At 41.0% G+C, this 21,967-nt stretch overlaps 1 protein-coding gene across 1 annotated transcript in view; it reads right to left on the reverse strand.

Moving 5' to 3' along the window:
* The window catches only part of COLEC10 (collectin subfamily member 10), a 531,893-nt gene that overhangs the window by 226,770 nt on the left and 283,156 nt on the right, over positions 1 to 21,967 (reverse strand). Inside the window, exons 4-5 of the mRNA XM_069601094.1 lie at positions 8,016 to 8,096; positions 5,119 to 5,234 (exon numbers count right to left, since the gene is read on the reverse strand). The gene's annotated coding sequence lies outside the window, so the exon portion shown is untranslated. The remainder of the gene's footprint in view (positions 1 to 5,118; positions 5,235 to 8,015; positions 8,097 to 21,967) is intronic.

The following is a 21,967-nucleotide window of genomic DNA, read 5'->3' on the forward strand; positions in this document are numbered from 1 at the left end:
TACTCTTCATCAGTTAGGACAGTACAAAGATTTAGTCTCCTGGGACAAAGTCCGTAAAATTCTTTATTATATAGCCTACCTTACCTGACCCTACTCTTCAAACTTGTTTTCTTTCCTAGCATCTCAATTCTGCCATGGGCACCATCAACCACCCTTTAAGCCTGCCACACTTAAAAACCTGAAGTTGTCTTTGACTCTGTGTTTCCTTTGTCCTTCTCAGGTAGGTTAATTTCCCTAGAGCTGGTTTTCTTTTCCAGGTTTCCTGGATTCATTCCCTCCTTTCCATTTCTACTACTAGCATTGCCACTCAGAATTCAGACCCAAAGAAGCCTAAGTTGTCCAACTTCCTGAATGATCTGCCTAGTAACCGCTTCGCTGACTTCAATCCTTCTTTCACAAAACTATCAGATCAATCTCTGCTAAACACTCCAGTAACTAGCAGTAATTTGAGTCACTTGTGGGCTTCCCTTGTGCTTCAGCTGGTAAAGAATCTGCCTGCAATGCGGGAGACCTGGGTTGGATCCCTGGGCTGGGAAGATCCCCTGGAGAAGGGAAAGGCTACCCACTCCAGTATTTTGACCTGGAGAATTCCATGGACAGAATAGACCATGGGGTCACAAAGAGTCTGACATGACTGAGCGACTTTCACTTCACTTCATTTGAGTCACTTGTGATACTTTAAAAACTATTAATGTCTGGATCCCATTCTTAAGAGACATGGATTAAACTGGTCCAGGTGTTAACCTGAGCAAAGGATTCTTTTTTGCTTTTTTTCCACAAAGCTCCTCCAATGGCTCTAATAAGGCAGCCAAGATTGGGAATTACTGCTGCAGTGAACTTAAAAAGAAGACAGCAGTCAAATTCAAGTTTTTGGCTCCACTTCTAATTAGTGGCCAGCTCTTAAGCTATTTAAGCAATCACCTGGTATCTATATGTTTCTTTATTTGGAAACTGGGAAGAATAATAATGCCTTTCAGGGCTGTTAAGAACATTCAATGATATAATGCATGAAAAGTGTCTAGTGTAGCACATGACTCAGAGTGTGTTCCCAATCAATACTAGCTCTAAGAGTGTTTCATGGCCATTCACCTTATCTCGGAAACTACAAGCTACAGGGTTTGCCTGGGCATGACCAGCCCCTCTTTTTGTGGTCCTCAAAAAAAACACTTGTTATTTGATGGATAGGAAACAAGCAAGTGTGGCCAAACCACATGATTGCAGCTCTTCGAGCCATAAATCTTATTTTATTTTTAGTATAGCCTTGTCATATCTTCGCTTTCCAAGTATCTTTAACCAGGGTAATCTGGATGCATGTTAGAATCATTGTGGAAGCTTTTTAAAAATACCAGGCCCAGGGCCTACCCCCCTAGAGATGCAAACTCGACTGGGACCAAGGCATCAGGGTTTTCTAGTTTTCCAGGTAATAGCAATACACAGCAAGGGATGAGAATCTAGAACCTGGACTAAGAGTTTACAGTTGTGCTCTGGGTATAGTCACATATCAGTAGCCACAGGAAATTGCTTCCAGGAACCCCACAGATGTCAAAATCCAAGGCTCTCAAATCCCTTATCAACATAATATGGCATAGCACATTTACCCTTTGGTATCTGTGGGTCTGCATCTATGAATTCAACCAACAGTGCAGTGGATTCAGCCAAATACAGATTAAAATCACACCTGGGGGACTTCCCTGGTGATCCAGTGGTTAGGACTTTGCCTTCTAATGCAAGGGGTGTGAATTTTATCCCTGGTTGGGGAGCTAGGTCAGTTCAGTTCAGTTCAGTTGCTCAGTCGTGTCCGACTTTTTGCAACCCCATGAATCTCAGCACGCCAGGCCTCCTTGTCCATTACCAACTCCCAGAGTTCACTCAGACTCATATTCATCGAGTCAGTGATGCCATCCAGCCATCTCATCCTCTGTCATCCCCTTTTCCTCCTGCCCCCAATCCCTCCCAGCATCAGAGTTTTTCCAATGAGTCAACTCTTCGCATGAGGTGGCCAAAGTATTGCAGTTTCAGCTTTAGCATCATTCCTTCCAAAGAACGCCTAGGGTTGATCTCCTTTAGAATGGACTCGTTGGAAATACCCACAAACCTCATGGCCAAAAAAAACAAAACATAAAACAGAAGCAACATTGTAACAAATTCAATAAAGACTTTAAAAATGGTCCACATCACAAAAAATAAAATCTTAAAAAAATCGCAGTTGGTTGAATTAGTGGATGCAGAACCCTCCACAGGGCACTGACTGAACTTCTAATGCAAGTAGTAACATATACCTAAGAATGCCATAGTGAGTCTATTGATTGGGAGACAATGTAGTGCAGGGAGAATAAAAGAGGGAAGGGGTTAAAAAAAGAAGAAGAAACAAGAAATAGGTAAAGTAAGGAAAAGAAGATAGTCAAGTACACCTATAACTATCTCTGGATTATTTATTGGCACTTACTAGCTTCCCTGGCAGCTCAGTGGCAAAGAATTTGCTTCCCAATGCAGGAGATGTGGGTTCCTTCCCTGAGTTGGGAAGATCCCCTGGAGAAGGAAATGGCAACGCACGGTATTCTTGCCTGGGAAATCCCATGGACAGGGGAGCCTGGCAGGCTACAGTTCATGGGGTCACAAAACAGTCAGATACAACTTCGCAACTAAGTAACAACAAAACAACAATAAGTGTCATGTAGTAACTATGATCTTCCACCTTAATTAGGTCCTTAAGGAGAGATGAGTATCTCATTAAGGAGAATCTCATTAGAGGAGTGGAGACTCTGTGCTTCCCAGAAAATATACTCAAAATACATATCAGCAAGCCCAAATCTGGCTTCTGCACAGATTTGTTCTGTGGCTATTCAGGTAGGTAGTACTGGGAGACATGTTAAACAAAGACTAAGTTGAAAGTTTGGGGCTAGTCCTTAAACAACCATAGAGAGGAAATTCCTTGCTCACCCTAGGTGGTACACTGTCACTATGGGGACTCCAAGGAATGTGAGTCAGAGGAAACAATTACTCAAGAAAGTTACTCAATCTCCTAACATCCGGTGGCAAAGAGAGGTGCTAAGTAACCTCAAGGTGACACCCAGGCATGAAGCAGTCAATAGCATCAGTCAGGTGGCCTTGGCACAGAGAATTTTCCTATATGCTCAAAGGGATCTATAGCAAAAATCACATTGTAAATTAAATTTTTATATCTTTTATAATTTTAAAATTCTTTACCATTTATGAGTTCGTTTGATTTCCCGCCCCCCCCCCCCAGGGGAAAAAATACAAAAAAACTGTAAAACACATAGGTCAAATAATTACCCCCATACTTGAGATAGAGAGACAAGTATCAGGTAGTAAGTGACTTGAGTTTTGCAGATAAAGGCTTCTGATCTTACCTCCTTTCTGAATGTGACCCTTTTTAAAGAAAAGGATAATCAGTCATGCCATAGATGATTCCAAAATAAACTATAAATATTTTAAAATGAATTATCACTCTGTCATACAGAGTGAGGTAAGTCAGATAGAGAAAAACAAATATCATATATTAATGCATATATGTGTGATCTAGAAAAATGGTATAGATGATCTTACTTGCAAGGCAGAAATAGAAACACAGATGTAAAGAACAAACATATGGACACATTTGGGGGAAAAGGGGTCGGAGGAATTAGGACTGACATATATGCACTATTGATACTGTGTATAAAATATAACTAATGAGAACCTACTATATAGTACAGGGAATTCTACTGAGTGATCTGTGGTGACCTAAACAGGAGGAAATCAAGAAAAGACAGGATAAATGTACACATATGGCTGATTCACTTTGCTATACAGTAGAAACTAACACAACATTGTAAACAACTATACTCCAATAAAATTAATTAAAAAGTGAAATATCCAAGTTCTGAAAAAAAAAAAAAGCATCAGTAGGGCACCAATAGGCTCCATCTGAGACAACTTCCTAGGAAATGTGAATTTGGAGAGGTATTTTGATAGTGAATAATAGCAGTACTACCTTTCTGGGAAATGTAATTTCATATAAACAGCATTTTGCAAGCAGAAGGAAGTCATATATATATAGAAAACACACCACCATATACACGCCTCTGGAGTGAAAATGAAATCTCATTTGCCAAATGTCACTATGTTAAAAGACACTTTCTTCATCATAGCTGCTGATCGTTAAATATCTGAACGGCAGCACAATATGACTCTCAACACACATTAACCATCTAAACCTAACAGCTCTCCTGTGAGATGGGTAATTATTACAAGAATGTTCTCAGTTCACAACGAGGAGACTGAGGTGCCCCCAGTCAGAGCCCGGCAGCTGGTGGACCGCAGAGCCATGATTCAGACCCAGGTCTTCCTGACTCCCAGCTCATGCTTTTTCCGCTGTTCTATGCCATCTCCTCAAAGCCCATAATTAAGCAAAATAATATGCTTTTCACAAATGAAAAGATCTCAAGCATAAGAGTGATGAGACAACATTCGGTTGATGGGCTTCCAAATGTGCGACGGATCCTTTTTCTGGAAACCGCATTTGGCTTCAGGGCCCTCAAGTCCAGACAGTTTTGGTGACATAACTCAAGGTCTCCGTGGCTGTTGGCCTTGAGTCTGAAATAGCTCTGAGCCCTCCTGTCCCGAGCGTCTCCCCTGAACCACCCCCTCCCCCGCACCTCCCTCCCCCCAACTCCCACCAAGCTCAGACCGGCCGCAGCACTTGCGAGTGGCTGAGGAGACAAGCTCCTGGGGTTGGAGACAAGGTACATTGTGATCTCCTTCCTCAGGCCAGTAACTATTTCCAATGCTCTCACTCTCTCCAGAGCTTATTCTCAGCTCCGTAGGGCTTCATGTTTGTTTGTTTTGCTTTTAGCTCTAAAAAGGACTCTTACCAGCAGTTGAAGACTTTAACAAAATTATTGGTCACTTAGAGCAATCCAGAGGGTGGCTGAAAAGGAATGATGGACACTCTGCAAGGCGATGCTAGAGACCGGATTCTAAGTGTAAACTGCTGTGGTGTCTCCCACTCTCATTCCTATCCACTTTGTTTGAGTCAAAGAGCGGCTTCCCTCAGGTCTGAAAGCCAGTCAGCGAACAACACACCCAGAGCTCTCATCACACGCAACTCCGTCTTACCTTTGAGTCCTCCTAATTCTGCAGGTGTGGTTTCTCTGCATGTTGCCATCTCCCCTTCCTGGGTCCAGGTCTTGTCTTCCTGGGGACCTTATCCTTTTCCTACCAAGGTTTGGTTTCTGTTAAAAGGAAGCAATAAAAAGTAGTGAAAGGGGGCAATGGAATTAAAGTCCAAAGAACTCAGGCTCTGTTTACTTCCCTTTTCCCTCACATAGATGGGGTGGCTATGGACTCTTTTTCTCATATTATAAAGCAGAGATCATGCAATACTTGCCCTATGTATCTCGCAGACCTTCTCCAAGGATCAGAGAAAAAAGTAGATGAAAAAGAACTCAATAAATTAAAGGTAAATTCACTGGCCACTCATGTGATTAGAGATTGTGCTTTAATAGAGCTCCCTTTAAAAGAGGGAGGCAGAACTGGAAGTGAAGTATTGTATGACGTGAGGTGGTGAAGAAATGTACAGACTGTCATTGGGGCCTGGAGGAGGGAACCTGATTGATGCCTGGGGACATGGGTGCCAGGTTCTAGAAAGAATCCAGAGAGGAAGTCAGATTTAAGCTTGGCCGTGAAGGTTGAGTGTTCTTTTCTGAGAAAGCAAAGGAGCAGAGGGTATTTCAGAAGACCAGCACATACAAAGAGCCTCATGTGTTAATATATATTTTGTATCCTAAGTGCCAGGGATGGGGGTGGACAACAACTACTTTGAAGCAGAAAGTGAAATAAGAAGACCTTTTTTTTTACTTTTTTAAGGGTGAAACATATGGTATTTTACTTAATTTTTTGACTCTCTATATATTTTGACTTTACATTTTGTTAAGAGTAACATATTGTGAAACATTTAAATTCAAATAACTAGTGTCCTTTTTCCCATTTTGTCTTTTTTTTAAACTGGTGTATAGTTTGCTTTCTAATACTGTATTAGGCCAAGAGGCATATGAAAAGATGCTCAACATCACTAATTACTAAAATTGTGCTGTGCTCAGTTGCTCAGTCGTGTCCAACTCTTTATGATGCCATGGACTGTAGCCAGCCCATCATGCTCCTCTGTCCGTGGAATTTTCCAGGCAAGAATACCAGAGTGGGTTGCCATTTCCTACTCTGGTTATTAATATTTAGTGAAATGCAAATCAAAACCACACTGAGGTATCACTTCACAGTGGTCAGAATGGCAATCATCAAAAAAACCTATAAACAATAAATGCTAGAGAGGATGTGGAGAAAAGAGAACCCTGCTACACTGTTGGTGTGAATGTAAATTGATACAACCACTATGAAGAATAGTATAGAGGTTCCTTAAAAAAAAAGAAACATATTTTACAAATATTTCAGGGGCAGAAGGGTGAAGAAAACATGAGAAAATTTAACTGCTATTGTTATTATTATTATGAGTGATTATCACCACACGAACCTTAATAGAGACTGAATAATGACTGGTCCAGGGTTGGCTTATCCACCGCACAAAAAAGAAAGTGAATCCTGGAGCAAGACTGGGAAGGGAAAGAGACATTGGTCCTCATTTCAAGGTAAGGTGATACTCCTGAGTAGGAAAAAGCTTCCCTTCTAAAGGAGTAGAAAAGAAAATGAACCTGAGAATGCAAAATTGACCTCTGAGTCTGAACTCAAAGGAGTCTAGATAGGCTCAAGGACACTCTTCTGAATGTGCAGGGAGGATATCTTCTGACCCAGAAAGACAGTCACCAGTAGGAATGCAAGGAGGCACTTGGAAGGGACTCCAGAAGAATGCACTTGGTTGTATTATCTCTGGGCCTTTGTATTAGAGAGCAGTTGTACTTTCCCAGATTTTAATCCCTTCAGTTATCCCTGAGACATCAGCCATGTCATGGAAACCTTATCAACTGGTCTCAGCTGTGCTGTGGTGAAATAAAAATGAAGCTCGTCCAAACTGGTATTATAACAATACAGAGAGAAGTGGTGAGAATAATGGTGAGCATTTATTGAGAATTTTCTATGTGCCAGGAATGAAGTGTTGGGAGCTTAAGGGGATTACCTTATTTTCTCAAAATCTTGAGATTACAGAAATCTAGTTATTCTCATTTTACAGGGAAGAAATTTAAGGTTTAGAGTGGTTAAATAACTTGCCCAAATCACACATCTGAGATGTGGGGTTCTGTCTATAGAGACAATTGTCTTCGCTACTACTCTTGATACTTCCCAGATGAGGCTCATAAGGGGGCTGGAGGCTTCAGTCCAAGGATGCGGAGGCCACAGCCAGCATGGAGTGGGTGGTGTCATGAGGAACTGAGATGGAGCAGCCATTGGGGTCTATTGCTGAATGATGGAAAGGCAGGCAATGACCCACATAAACACCGGAAATGAGAGAAGACAAGGCCTGGGGCTCCTCTGAGAACCAGTAGAAAAATCAGGGGGCCTTAAAATAGAGACAAAGCACCTGTTCATAATAATGAATAACATCAAGGGAGCAAACTGCAGCCTAACCTATGCGACTGTCTTTTATACCTATAAGACAGTGAAGACTCAGAGACATCCAGGTTATCATTACATGACAATGAGTAAGTGAACAAAGAAAAAGAGGAGAACATTAAGCAATGATGAACTGGCCCATAATCAAATTTCAAACTTGAAACTTTCTATGAAAAGACCCTATTCTATATAGGTCTAAACAAATTTCACACTGAGAGCATGCTGTTTTCAGAGCTCTCTGACTTTATCTGCTGTTCTATTATCAACTCCACTGTTACTAATGGATTTTCTAGCTGAATCAATACTTGGTGGTGTGAGGAAGAAACTGGTGGCAGCATCAGAAATTCCCTTAAAGGTAAATAACAACAAGGTCTACCCTAGTGGCCTCATAGTTATGACTCTGCCTTCCAGACCAGTCCCAAAGGGCCCTAGGTGTCTCAGCCAAGGAGTCTTACTTTCTCATGGTGAAGCTTCTCCATTTCCACCATCCCTGCAGAAAGTTCCACTGTTCACAGATGAATCCACCTTTTGACCGTCTACAAATCAGGCAACACAACTGAATGTTAAGAGCGCCACCACTCAAACTGTGAGAATGCAGATCATCAGCAAAAGAAATGCAGACTGTCAGGCCCCACCCAAGACATGATGAATCAGAATCTCCACTTTAACAAGATCCCAGGTAATTTGTGTGCATGTTAAAATTAAGAAGCAGAACTTAAGATCACCTGAGACCTTTAGGGACTTCCCTGGTGGTCCATTGGCTAAGACTCCATGCTCCCAATGCAGGGAGTCCGGGTTCAATCCTTGGTCAGGGAACTAGATCCCACATGCTGCAACTGAGAGAGTTAATTCTTAGGTAGGTTGACAAGAAGTCTGGGGTCCCTGAGAAAGAGAAGAGGGTCTGGGGCTCTCAAGGAGAAGAAAAGGACAAACTTTTTTCTACATTCCTTAGTCTTAGTCACATAATTTTTTTTTTCTTTAAGCCCAGAGCTGATGATTACACAACAAAACAACTCATCTTAAACTCTGTAGATCCTCTGGAGAAGGAAATGGCAACCCACTCAAGTACTCTTGCCTAGAAAATCCCATGGATGGAAGAGCCTGGTAGGCTACAGTCTGTGGGGTTGCAAAGAGTTGGACATGACTGAGCGACTTCACTTTCACCTTTACCTTCAAGGATTATATAACAACAATGTATCCTGCTTGAGGACTGTTTCTTCTTCTTAGAAATCTTCTGACTAATCTTGATATCTTTGGGAGTGAGTCTGGTAAGATCTTTCTATTATTAGTTCAAATCCTGTCATCTTAAAGTGTAAACTGTGGGAGTGGGTCTGGTAAGACCCTTACAACCTTGAGACAGTCTTTTGATTTACTGTAACAACCGTTTGAAAAAGTATATAGCTCCCTTGCTAAGACTAGTGAGAGGGGCACTCTGTCCCCCTTCTGATGTCTATGTCAGAAGCTTTTTCTATCCTTCTGCCACACAAAAGCTCTGACTAATCAAGCCTGGCCCCTGATCTCGAAGCTGAATCTTCTTTGGAGATCACGAATCTGACAGCATTCACCATAAGCTATCACAACTAAAGATCCTGCATGCTGCAACAAAGATCAAAGATCCCACATGCTGCAACTAAGAACCAATGCAGCCAAAGAAAGAAAGAAAGAAAAAAGATTGCTTGCGATCTTTAACTATCAGATGCCACATAGCATCCAGTTCAGTTCAGTTCAGTTCAGTCGCTCAGTCGTGTCCGACTCTTTGCAACGCCATGAATCACAGCACGCCAGGCCTCCCTGTCCATCACCAACTCCCGGAGTTCACTCAGACTCGCGTCAATCGAGTCAGTGATGCCATCCAGCCATCTCATCCTCTGTCGTCCCCTTCTCCTCCTGCCCCCAATCCCTGCCAGCATCAGAGTCTTTTCCAATGAGTCAACTCTTCTCATGAGGCGGCCAAAGTACTGGAGTTTCAGCTTTAGTATCATTCCTTCCAAAGAAATCCCAGGGTTGATCTCCTTCAGAATGGACTGGTTGATCTCCTTGCAGTCCAAGGGACTCTCAAGAGTCTTCTCCAACACCACAGTTCAAAAGCATCAATTCAACTACCTTATGACCCAGCAATCCCACTTCTGGGCATACACACCGAGGAAACCAGAATTGAAAGAGACACATGTACCCCAATGTTTATCGCAGCACTGTTTATAATAGCCAGGACATGGAAACAACCTAGATGTCCATCAGCAGATGAATGGATAAGAAAGCTGTGGTACATATACACAATGGAGTATTACTCAGCTGTTAAAAAGAATTCATTTGAATCAGTTCTGATGAGATGGATGAAGCTGGAGCCGATTATACAGAGTGAAGTAAGCCAGAAAGAAAAACACCAATACAGTATACTAACACATATATATGGAATTTAGGAAGATGGCAATGACGACCCTGTATGCAAGACAGGGAAAGAGACACAGATGTGTATAACGGACTTTTGGACTCAGAGGGAGAGGGAGAGGGTGGGATGATTTGGGAGAATGACATTCTAACATGTATACTATCACGTGAATTGAATCGCCAGTCTATGTCTGACACAGGATACAGCATGCTTGGGGCTGGTGCATGGGGATGACCCAGAAAGATGTTATGGGGAGGGAGGTGGGAGGGGGGTTCATGTTTGGGAATGCATGTAAGAATTAAAGATTTTCAAATTTAAAAAATAAAAAAATTAAAAAAAATAAAAAAAAAAAGCATCAATTCTTCAGCGCTCAGCCTTCTTCACAGTCCAACTCTCACATCCATACATGACCACAGGAAAAACCAGAGCCTTGACTAGACGGACCTTAGTCAGCAAAGTAATGTCTCTGCTTTTGAATATACTGTCTAGGTTGGTCATAACTTTCCTTCCAAGCAGTAAGCATCTTTTAATTTCATGGCTGCAGTCACCATCTGCAGTGATTTTGGAGCCCCCAAAAATAAAGTCTGACACTGTTTCCACTGTTTCCCCATCTATTTCCTATGAAGTGATGGGACCGGATGCCATGATCTTCATTTTCTGAATGTTGAGCTTTAGGCCAACTTTTTCACTCTCCTCTTTCACTTTCATCAAGAGGCTTTTTAGTTCCTCTTCACTTTCTGCCATAAGGCTGGTGTCATCTGCATATCTGAGGTTATTGATATTTTTCCCGGCAATCTTGATTCCAGCTTATGTTTCTTCTAGTCCAGCATTTCTCAGGATGTACTCTGCATATAAGTTAAATAAGCAGGGTGACAATATACAGCCTTGATGTACTCCTTTTCCTATTTGGAACCAGTCTGTTGTTCCATGTGCAGTTCTAACTGTTGCTTCCTGACCTGCATACAGATTTCTCAAGAGGCAGGTTAGGTGGTCTGGTATTCCCATCTCTTTCAGAATTTTCCACAGTTTATTGTGATCCACACAGTCAAAGGCTTTGGCATAGTCAATAAAGCAGAAATAGATGTTTTTCTGGAACTCTCTTGCTTTTTCCATGATCCAGCGGATGTTGACAATTTGATCTCTGGTTCCTCTGCCTTTTCTAAAACCAGCTTGAACATCAGGGATTTCACGGTTCACATATTGCTGAAGCCTGGCTTGGAGAATTTTGAGCATTACTTTACTAGCATGTGAGATGACTGCAATTGTGTAGTAGTTTGAGCATTCTTTTGCATTGCCTTTCTTTGGAATTGGAATGAAAACTGACCTTTTCCAGTCCTGTGGCCACTGCTGAGTTTTCAAAATTTGCTGGCATATTGAGTGCAGCACATTCACAGCATCATCTTTCAGGATTTGAAACAGCTCAACTGGAATTCCATCACCTCCACTAGCTTTGTTCATAGTGATGCTTTCTAAGGCCCACTTGACTTCACATTCCAAGATGTCTGGCTCTAGATGAGTGATCACATCATCATGATTATCTGGGTCATGAAGATCTTTTTTGTACAGTTCTTCCGTGTATTCTTGCCACCTCTTCTCAATATCTTCTGCTTCTGTTAGGTCCACTATATTAACTCAAGTAAGAGTTGGTGCCTCCCAATCAATTAATGAATCTATTAACTATTCACTTCTTCATGTGTCCCTGACTCTGCTAAGCACTGTTGGCGAAATAAACAAAATCCCCCAAAGCAAGAACAACAACAACAAAAAGGCTAAGACAGGATTCCCGTTATGCATACTTAATTCTGTTGGAGAAAGAAAACCTGCATATGCTTAGAATGACTTTTCCAGAAAATTAAATCAGACTCTGTCACTTCCCTGCACAGAATAACTAGGGTTCCCCATGGCCAACTAGATGAAATCTAGACTCCTGCAGAGCATAAGAATCCTGTTCACAGTTTGGTGTACACCTTCCTCCCAGCTTTGTCCGTGGTCACCATCTCTCCCCGAATGCTTTGCTTCTGTCACACTGAACTTGGCCAGGGAATATGTTGCCCCTCTAGTGTATTTCTATTACCAGTTCTTTTTATGACTGTCTCATGGGTATAGAGGCATCCAGTAAATGTCCAGTTGGAAGAAATGAAAATGGCCTAGGAAACAGCTATAAGTCAGTGATGCAACAGATCAGCATCACAGCCTCCAACTCAGGCGCACCTAAAAGCCCTGGCCCACGTTTAAGCCCTAGGCTTATCTGATAGCTCAGTTGGTAAAGAATCTGCCTGCAATGCAGGAGACCCAAGTTTGATTCCTGGGTTGGGAAGATCCCCCAGAGAAGGGAAAGGCTACCCACTCCAGTATTCTGGCCTGGAGAATTCCATGGGCTATACCGTCCATGGGGTTGCAAGGAGTCTGACTCAGCTGAGTGACTTTCACGTTTAAGTGCCCTAATCTTTTGCACTGAGGCTTCTCCCAGGAATCATCTGACCTGCCTGTGAGGTTCTGTGGGTGCTGGAGGCTCAATTCTCTGCTTGGGGATATTCTTCCAAACCTCCTTCATTTAGGAGACACCGACACATCCTTTGTATTTCGCTTCCAAGGTGACATCCTTTTCCAAATTATTTCCCCAACTGTTACAGAATATACAGAGTTCCCTGTGCTACAGAGGAGGTCCTTGTTGGCTATCCATTTTACATATAACAGTGTGTAACATGTCAATCCCCAGCTCCCTAACTATCCCTTTCCCCACCTTTCCCCCGCCCCCCTCCCGTAGCTCTAAGTTTTGTTCTCTAAGCCTATGAGTTTGTTTCTGTTTTGTGATATGAAAAATAATAAACACATGTATATGTATAACAGAGTCACTTTGTTGCACAGCTGAAACTAACACAATATTGTTAACTGATTATATTCCAATATAAAATAAAAAGTTAAAAAACAAATGTGACATCCTCTAGGAAGCTTCTTCCCTTTCCCAAGACTGAGTAGGACTTTCCCATCTCTGTGTTCTGACTTTGTGCTTATCTCTGTCTTAACTCTTATCTGGTGGATTGTTTATCTTCGCTTGCCTGTCTCTCCCACCTGATTATCACTTTTTCTAGGACAGAGTCTTGTCTTCTAACGCAGGAATAGAACCAGTTATGTTTCATTCATGCCTGTATTTTCAATGTTCTGCAAATACCTGGCACAAAATAGACCAGGGCTTCCCAACCCCTTCAAACTTATCATCATATCCAACCATATGTCACCCAAAAATCCATATGCCTGTGCTTCCTCTCCCAATTCCTGTTTCCATAATTCTAGGATAGGAACCAGGTTTCCATATCTTTCATATGCTCCACAGATAATTCTGATATGCAACCAAGATTTATAAGGAGTGGAGTAAGCCCCTTGTACCATTTGTTAGTAAAGGAATTATTCATCCTCTACCCCTAGGCACGATCCATTGCTTTTCTAGATAAACCTGAGGTATCCTCCTGACATACTCGGATTGGTTGAATTGCCTTGGTCCTTTCTGGCCAGATATCAGTTCAGTTAAGTCCTTCAGTCCTGTCTGACTCTTTGCGACAGCATGGACTACAGCACACCAGGCCTCCGTGTCCATCACCAACTCCCAGAGCTTACTCAAACTCAAGTCCATGTAGTCGGTAATGCCATCCAACAATCTCTCCTCTGTTGTCCCCTTTTCCTCCTGCTTTCAATCTTTCACAGCATCAGCGTCTTTTCCAAGGAGTCAGTTCTTTGCATCAGGTGGTCAAAGTATTGGAGTTTCAGCTTCAGCATCAGTCCTTCCAATGAATATTCAGGACTGATCTCCTTTAGGATGGACTGGTTGGATCTCCTTGCTGTCCAAGGGACTCGCAAGACTCTTTTCCAACACCACAGTTGAAAAGTGTCAATATGCTCAGTGCTCAGTATGCTTTATGGTCCAACTCTCACATCCATACATGACTACTGGAAAAACCATAGCTTTGTTTTTTTTTTTTTGTTTTTTTTTTTAACATAGCTTTGACTAGATGGACATTTGTCAGCAAAGTAATGTTTCTGCTTTTTAATATGCTGTCTAGGTTGGTCATAGCTTTTCTTCCAAGAGGCAAACATTTTTTAATTTCATGGCTGCAGTCACCACCTGCATTGATTTTGGAGACCAGGAAAATAAAGTGTCTCACTGTTTCCATTGTTTCCACATCTATTTGCCATGAAGTGATGGGGCTGGATGCCTTGATCTTAGCTTTCTGAATGCTGAGTTGTAAGCCAGCTTTTTCACTCTCCTCTTTCACTTTCATTAAGAGGTTCTTTCATTCCTCTTCACTTTCTGCCATAAGAGTGGTGTCATCTGCGTATCTGAGGTTATTGATATTTCTCCCAGCAATCTTGATTCCAGCTTGTGCTTCATCCAGCACAGATTTGCATGATGTACTCTGCATATAAGTTAAATAAGCATGGTGACAATATACAGCCTTGAAGTACTCCTTTCCCAATTTAGATCCAGTCTGTTTTTCCATGTCTGGTTCTATCTGTTGCTTCTTGACCAGAAGGGAGGTAAGGTGGTCTGGTATTCCCATCTCTTGAAGAATTTTCCACAGTTTGTTGTGATCCACACAGTCAAAGGCATTGGTGTAATCAATAAAGAAGAAATAAATGTTTTTCTGGAATTCTCTTACTTTCTTTATGATGTAATGGATATCAGCAATTCAATTTCTGATTCCTCTGCCTTTTCTAAATCCAGCTTGAACATCTGGAAGTTCTCAGTTCATATACTGTTGGAGCCTTGCTTGGGGAATTTTGAGCATTACTTTGCTAGTGTATGAGATGAGAGCAATTTTGTGGTAGTCTGAACATTCTTTGGCATTGCCCTTCTTTGGGACTGGAATGAAAACTGACCTTTTCCAGACCTGTGGCCACTGCTGAGTTTCCCACATTTGCTGGCATATTGACTGCAGCACTTTCACAGCATTATCTTTCAGGATTTGAAATAGCTCAACTGGAATTCCATCACCTCCACTAGCTTTGTTTGTAGTGATGCCTCCACTTGACTTCGCATTTCAAGATGTCTCGTTCTATGTGAGTGATCATATAATCCTGGTTATCTGGGTCATGAATATCTTTTTTGTATAGATCTTCTGTGTTCTTGCCACCTCTTCTCAATATCTTCTGCTTCTGTCAGGTCCATACCATTTCTGTCCTTTACTGTGCCCATCTTTGCATGAAATGTTCTCGGTATCTCTAATTTTCTTGAAGAGATCCCTAGTCTTCCCCATTCTATTGTTTCCTATATTTCTTTGCATTGACCACCCAGGAAGGCTTTCTTATCTCTCCTTGGTATTCTTTTGAACTCTGCATTCAAATGGGTATATCTTTCCTTTTCTCCTTTGCTTCTTGCTTCTCTTCTTTTCTCAGCTATTTGTAAGGCCTCCTCAGACAAGCATTTTGCCTTTTTGCATTTCTGTTTTTATTGGGAATGGTCTTGATCACTGCTTCCTGTATAATGTCACGAACCTCCATCCATAGTTCTTCAGGCACTCTGTCTATCATATCTAATCCTTTGAATTTATTGTTATGTCCACTGTATAACTGTAAGGGATTTGATTTAGGTCATACCTGAATGGTCTAGTGGCTTTCCCTACTTTCCTCAATTTAAGTCTGAATTTGGCAATAAGGAATTCATGATCTGAGCCACAGTCAACTCCGAGTCTCTTTTTTGCTGACTGTATAGAGCATCTCCATCTTTGGCTGCAAAGAATATAATCACTCTGATTTCTGTATTGACAAAACTCATGATGTCCATGTGTAGAGTCTTCTCTTGTGTTGTTGGAAGAGAGTGTGTGCTATGACCAGTGCGTTCTCTTGGCAAAACTCTGTTAGTCTTTGCCGTGCTTTGTTTCGTACTCCAAGATGAAATTTGCCTGTTACTCCAGGTATCTCTTGACTTCCTACTTTTGCATTCCAGTCCCCAATGATGAAAAGGACATCTTTTTCAGGTGTTAGTCCTGCAAGGCTTTGTAGGTCTTCATAGAACCGTTCCATTTCAACTTCTTCAGCAGTAGTGCTTGGGGCATAGACTTGGATTACTGTGATAGTGAATGGTCTGCCTTGGAAACAAACAGAGATCACTCTGTCATTTTGAGATTGTACCCAAGTATTGCATTTTGGACTCTTTTGTTAACTATGAGGGCTACTCCATTTCTTCTAAGGAATTCTTGCCCACAGTAGTAGATACAATGGTCATCTGAATTAAATTCACCCATTCCAGTCCATTTTAGTTCACTGATTCCTAAAATGTCTATGTTCACTCTTGCCATCCACCTCCTGTTTAACCATTTCTAATTTACCTTGATTCATGGACCTAACATTCCAGGTTCCTATGCAATATTGGTCTTTACAGCTTTGGACTTTACTTCCATCACCAGTCACATCCACACCCGGGCATTGATTTTGCTTTTGCTCCATCTCTTCATTCTTTCTGGAGTTATTTCTCCACTCTTCTTCAGTAGCATATTGGGCACCTACCAACCTGGGGAGTTCATCTTTCAGTGTCCTATCTTTTTGCCTTTTCATACTGTTCATTGGGTTCTCAAGGCAAAAATACTGAAGTGGTTTGCCATTGCCTTCTCCAGTGGACCACCTTTTGTCAGAACTCTCCACCATGACCCGTCCATCTTGGCTGGTCCTACACGGTATGGCTCATAGTTTCACTGAGTTAGACAAAGCTGTGGTCCATGTCATCATTTGATTAGTTTTCTGTGTTTGTGGTTTTCACTCTGTATGCCTTCTGAGGGATAAGGATAAGAGGCTTATGGAAGTTTTATGATGGGAAAGACTGACTGTGGGGGAAACTGGATCTTGTTCTGATGGGTGGGGCCATGCTCAGTTCAGTTCAGTTCAGTTGCTCAGTCATGTCCGACTCTTTGCGACCCCATGAATCGCAGCACGCCGGGCCTCCCTGTCCATCACCAACTCCCGGAGTTCACCCAGACTCACGTCCATTGAGTCAGTGATGCCATCCAGCCATCTCATCCTCTGTTGTCCCTTTCTCCTCCTGGTCCAAATCCCTCCCAGCATCAGAGTCTTTTCCAATGAGTCATCTCTTCCATTGAGGTGGCCAAAGTACTGGAGTTTCAGCTTCAGCACCATTCCCTCCAAAGAAATCCCAGGGTTGATCTCCTTCAGAATGGACTGGTTGGATCTCCTTGCAGTCCAAGGGACTCTCAAGAGTCTTCTCCAACACCACAGTTCAAAAGCATCAATTCTTTGGCGCTCAGCTTTCTTCACAGTCCAACTCTCACATCCATACATGACATGGAAAAACCATAGCCTTGATTGACTTAGTAAATCTTTAATCCATTTTCTCTTGATGGGCAGGGCTCTGTTCCCTCCCTGTTGTTTAACCTGGAGACCAAGCTATGGTGGAGGTAGTGAAGATAATAACCCAGAGAAATATCAATAACCTTAGATATGCAGATGATGCCATCCTTATAGCAGAAAGCAAAGAAGAATTAAAGAGCCTCTTGAAAGTGAAAGAGGAGAGTGAAAAAGCTGGCTTACAACTCAACATTCAGAAAACTAACATCTTGGCATCCAGTTCCATCACTTCATGGCAAATAGATGGGGAAACAATGGAAACAGTGAGAGACTTTATTTGCGGGTGCTCCAAAATCACTGCAGATGGTGACTGTAGCCATTGCTCCTTGGAAGAAAAGCTATGACCAACCTAGATAGTATATTAAAAAGCAGAGACATTACTTTGCTGCCAGAGGTCCATCTAGTCAAAGCTATAGTTTTTCCAGTAGTCATGTATGGATGTAACAGTTGGAAAATAAAGAAAGCTGAGCACCGAAGAATTGGTGCTTTTCAACTGTGGTGTTGGAGAAGACTCTTGAGAGTCCCTTGGACTGCAAGGAGATCCAACCAGTCCATCCTAAAGGAAATCAGTCCTGAATATTCATCGGAAGGATTGATGCTGAAGCTGAAACTTCCATACTGTGGCCACCTGATTTGAAGAACTGACTCCTTGGAAAAGACCCTGATGCTGGAAAAGATTGAAGGTGGGAGGAAAAGGGGACAACAGAGGATGAAATGGTTGGATGGCATCAACAACTTGATGGGCATGAGTCTGAGTAACCTCTAGGGGCTGGTGATGGACAGTGAAGCCTGGCGTGCTACTATCCATGGGATAGCAAAGAGTCAGATACAACTGAGTGACTGAATTGAGAGGCTTCTGTTGGAGAAGGAAATGGCAACCCACTCTAGTTCCTTGCCTGGAGAATCCCTTGGGCAGAGGAGCCTGGCAGGCTATAACCCATAGATTGCAAAAAGTCTGACATGACTGAAGTGACTTAGCAGAGCCCTCTGTGGTTCCTTACGGTATTTGTAACAAAGGACAGCTGTGCTGTGTGGGAGGAACTTTCTTGGGAGTCCAGGTAAAGTTATTTCTAATTCTGTCTTAGCATGACTAATTACTATCAATAAAGGGAAGAACAAAAATGAAAGGGAATATTTATTTGGTATCTATTTTGCGTCTGGTGCTCCGTACATGCCCTTTCCCCAAATTACAACAGTTTCTTGTGTCATTCCTGCAACTTTTCCAGTGCTGGAAATTAAAGAAAGAGCATTTAAATGATTCTTATAACTTGTACTTTTCCCCTCATGTTTTACTGCTTCCATCCCCTTAAGCTCTCTGGGCTCCAGTTTCTGTACCTGAAAATGAACAGATTGTTCAAGATTATGTCCTAGGTCTTTTTAGTTCTAAAATCGGTGAGTTTTTCTTGATAGTGAAGTTTCTCAATCTTGAGACAACTTCGTTTGTTGAAGCCTGTCTATTGATACAGTACTATGTACCATTCAGTATAATAGCCAACTGAATGAAAGGACCGAATTTAATCACCTAGGTGGCTTTAGGTGTTAAGAAGGTTTGCTCACACTTCCTGAGCAAACCTTACATATTCCTGTTTCTTCACTATTGCCCGTGTTTTGTTCTCCACTTACCCAAATTCTACTCCATCTTCAAAGTGCAGCTCATCCATGCAGGCTTCTCAAGCTGCCAATGAACCACTCAATAGGGTAAAGAGGATAGGAATATTCCAGTTGATCTAGAGATGGAGTCAGTCCTACATAAACCTTGGAATGCTACATAATGAAGGAAGAACAGAATGGAGGAGGATTTAAAGAAAAAAATGTTCCAAAATTGCTCTTCCCTAGAAACTCTGGGCTTCAAAGGACCACATCACTGCCTTAGAAATAAAATGACTGGTATCTAATTTTAAAATCTACATCACCTCTAGTTTTTATGACTTCATAGACTTCACAACTGATCTCTGCTCTGCTGTCACATACCATAAATCTGTTTGTACCCATCTCAGCCTTGAATAGTGGAGAAGACAAACTTTGTTTATTACATCTCTGCCCAAGGACATCCTGAAGAGGTCCAGGTCTGTATGTATGCAAGAAGAACCACCAGTCTATGGAAAGATTTATTCTTTTTAATGCATCGTTGTTCTTAGTAAGACAAGATGGAATCAGCATTATGTAGCCACAATCACAAAATTAAAATGCTTACTCCCATATATATACACTATTATGATCTCTGACATTCAGCACAGATGATTAAGGAATGCGTATTCTTGCCTGGGAAATCCCAAGGACAGAGGGGCCTGGAGGACTTCAGGCCATGGGGTCGCAAAGAGTCAGACATGACTGAGCAACTATAAACATTCTGGATCACTGTGACCTAAGAATCATAGTGATATACTGCTTCTGCTTCTTTTGTCCTCTGAAGGTTATCATTTACCAGTTGCTCACCTTTGTATCCCTGACACCTGGTACAATGATAAAATGAGTCATTCAATAAATATTTGTTGACCAAATCCAACAATCAATGGATTCAACTCTATTTTTTCTCTATTTCTTCCCTAATATGACTCTGAAAATTTGTCATCATTATAATAAACACATTAATTTAAGGCTGGAAAATCTGAGTCATAAAATGGAAGAAATTTCTGTCCTCTGTGCTTTGCTAATGTTTCTGTAGTTATATTTGCAGATCATTTGTTTGTACATGGCTCTCTCTTCCACTGGACATGTGTTTTCTAAGGGAGGTGACTGTCTTACTCATCTGTGTATCATCAGCTTTCATTATAGTGTCCAGCACATAATACACTTTGTAGATGTTTATTAAATGAGTGAGTAAATATATTTCTGAAATAATAGCTGTGCCTACCTTGACTTCCCACTCATCCCTATCCTAGTTTTTTTTTTTTTCCTTAGAATTTTTAGACACTTCCTGTTTTATTTAGACAGGCAGCTTGTGGGAAATTTACAAGCAAAACCCTTGCTACAAAAAGGGATGTAATCTTTTTAAAACTGATGTCATCTTTTTAAAACTTTTTTTTTTATCACAAAATTGTAAAGTTTGAAAGAACTTCATCAGCTTCAAATGCAAATAATATATTAAGAATCTTACCTAGCAATAACATGAAATTGGTATGGTATCATTTTTATAAAGAATATATATGATAGATTAGAAAATGAAGACTTTGGAAAAATATATATGACCAATCATTACACAGGGGAAATTAAAGTGCAAGGAATCAGCATATAGAAAACACATTTCATACAAGCAAGTGGTAGGGATTGTGGGAGAATATGACCTCTTGTGCTCTGCTGACAGGAGTACAGACTGGTGATTCCATTCTGAGAAGCCACCTAGCATTACTGGCTGCATATGAGTACATCACAGAACCCAAGATCCTGAGTGAATAATCCAAAGAAATTCTCACACAGTCTCCATAGGAGCAAGTAAGAGTTTGGCAGGGAATCAGAGGCAATCGTCAGCTAGAGCATTAAGAGACGAAACCTAATTCATGAACCCCAGGAAATTCAGTATGACAACAGAACTTACAGAGGAGATTTTCATACAGCAATATGATGGGTCTTAGCAGCAGCAGAAACACAGTACTTAATGAGATAGATGATACAAAACCATTTATGAAAGCTAATAATACATACACACAATACATATTTTGCAACAACACCTACAACCAAAACCAAAGCAGCTCACATCAAGGATGGTAACTTATTATGAAAAGAAAAGAAAAACATGGAACATAGTGATACATGGGAATAAATAATTTTTTAAAATAAGAGGGAGTTCCCACAGCTCACAAATGTTAATGTTTCATCAACTGATCAATATGATCAAATTCCAATATATTGGAAGTCCAAAAGAAAAAATGAAAAGGAAAAAAAAAAGCCAAAACATGACAGTAATAAAACATTAATGCAAATTAAATCCATAAGATTAAATTCTCAATTAGAATAATAAAAGATTTATTTTACTTGAATAGTCTCATATTTGTCACTTATTCCAGATGAATAAAAATGGTTAGCACTGCTATTTAACTTCAATTCTAGATGTATGATTCAATACAGTTAAGAAAAAAAGAAAGTTAAGGTAAAAAACTAGAAAGAAGGAATATTTATTATTTTACTGTATATTTGAAAAACTGAATACAATTTAAAAATAATTTTTTCAATTTCTTGAAAGTTTTTTTATAATTTTTCTATTACAGATAAGTAATTTGGCAAGAAGTTTGGGCACAAATTTTATATCTAAAAATTAGTAGCCTTCCTAGATAGAATCAAAATTAGTTGTTTTAAAGAAAAATTGCTTGATTCACAATAGGAACAACAAAAAAAAAGCTTAGATAACAGTTTGTGTTAGTTGCTCAGTCATGTCCAACTCTTTGTGACTCCTTGGACACAAGTAGCTCACCAGGCTCCTCTGCCCATGAAATTCTCCAGGCAAGAATATGGAGTGGGTTGCCATTTCCTTCTCCAGAGGATCTTCCTGACCCAAGGATGGAACCCAGGTCTCCCATATTGCAGGCAGATTCTTTACCATCTGAGCCACCAGGAACGCCAACTTATCAGTAGTCTTTACTATCTAAACAAAACTGAGAATTTCTTTAGAGACAAAAAAGAGACTTGACAAAAAATGTCAAGGCATACAGTGATCTTAGATGGAAAAAT

The sequence above is a fragment of the Ovis canadensis genome, chromosome 9 (genome assembly GCF_042477335.2).
Source record: "Ovis canadensis isolate MfBH-ARS-UI-01 breed Bighorn chromosome 9, ARS-UI_OviCan_v2, whole genome shotgun sequence".
NCBI lineage: Eukaryota > Metazoa > Chordata > Mammalia > Artiodactyla > Bovidae > Ovis > Ovis canadensis.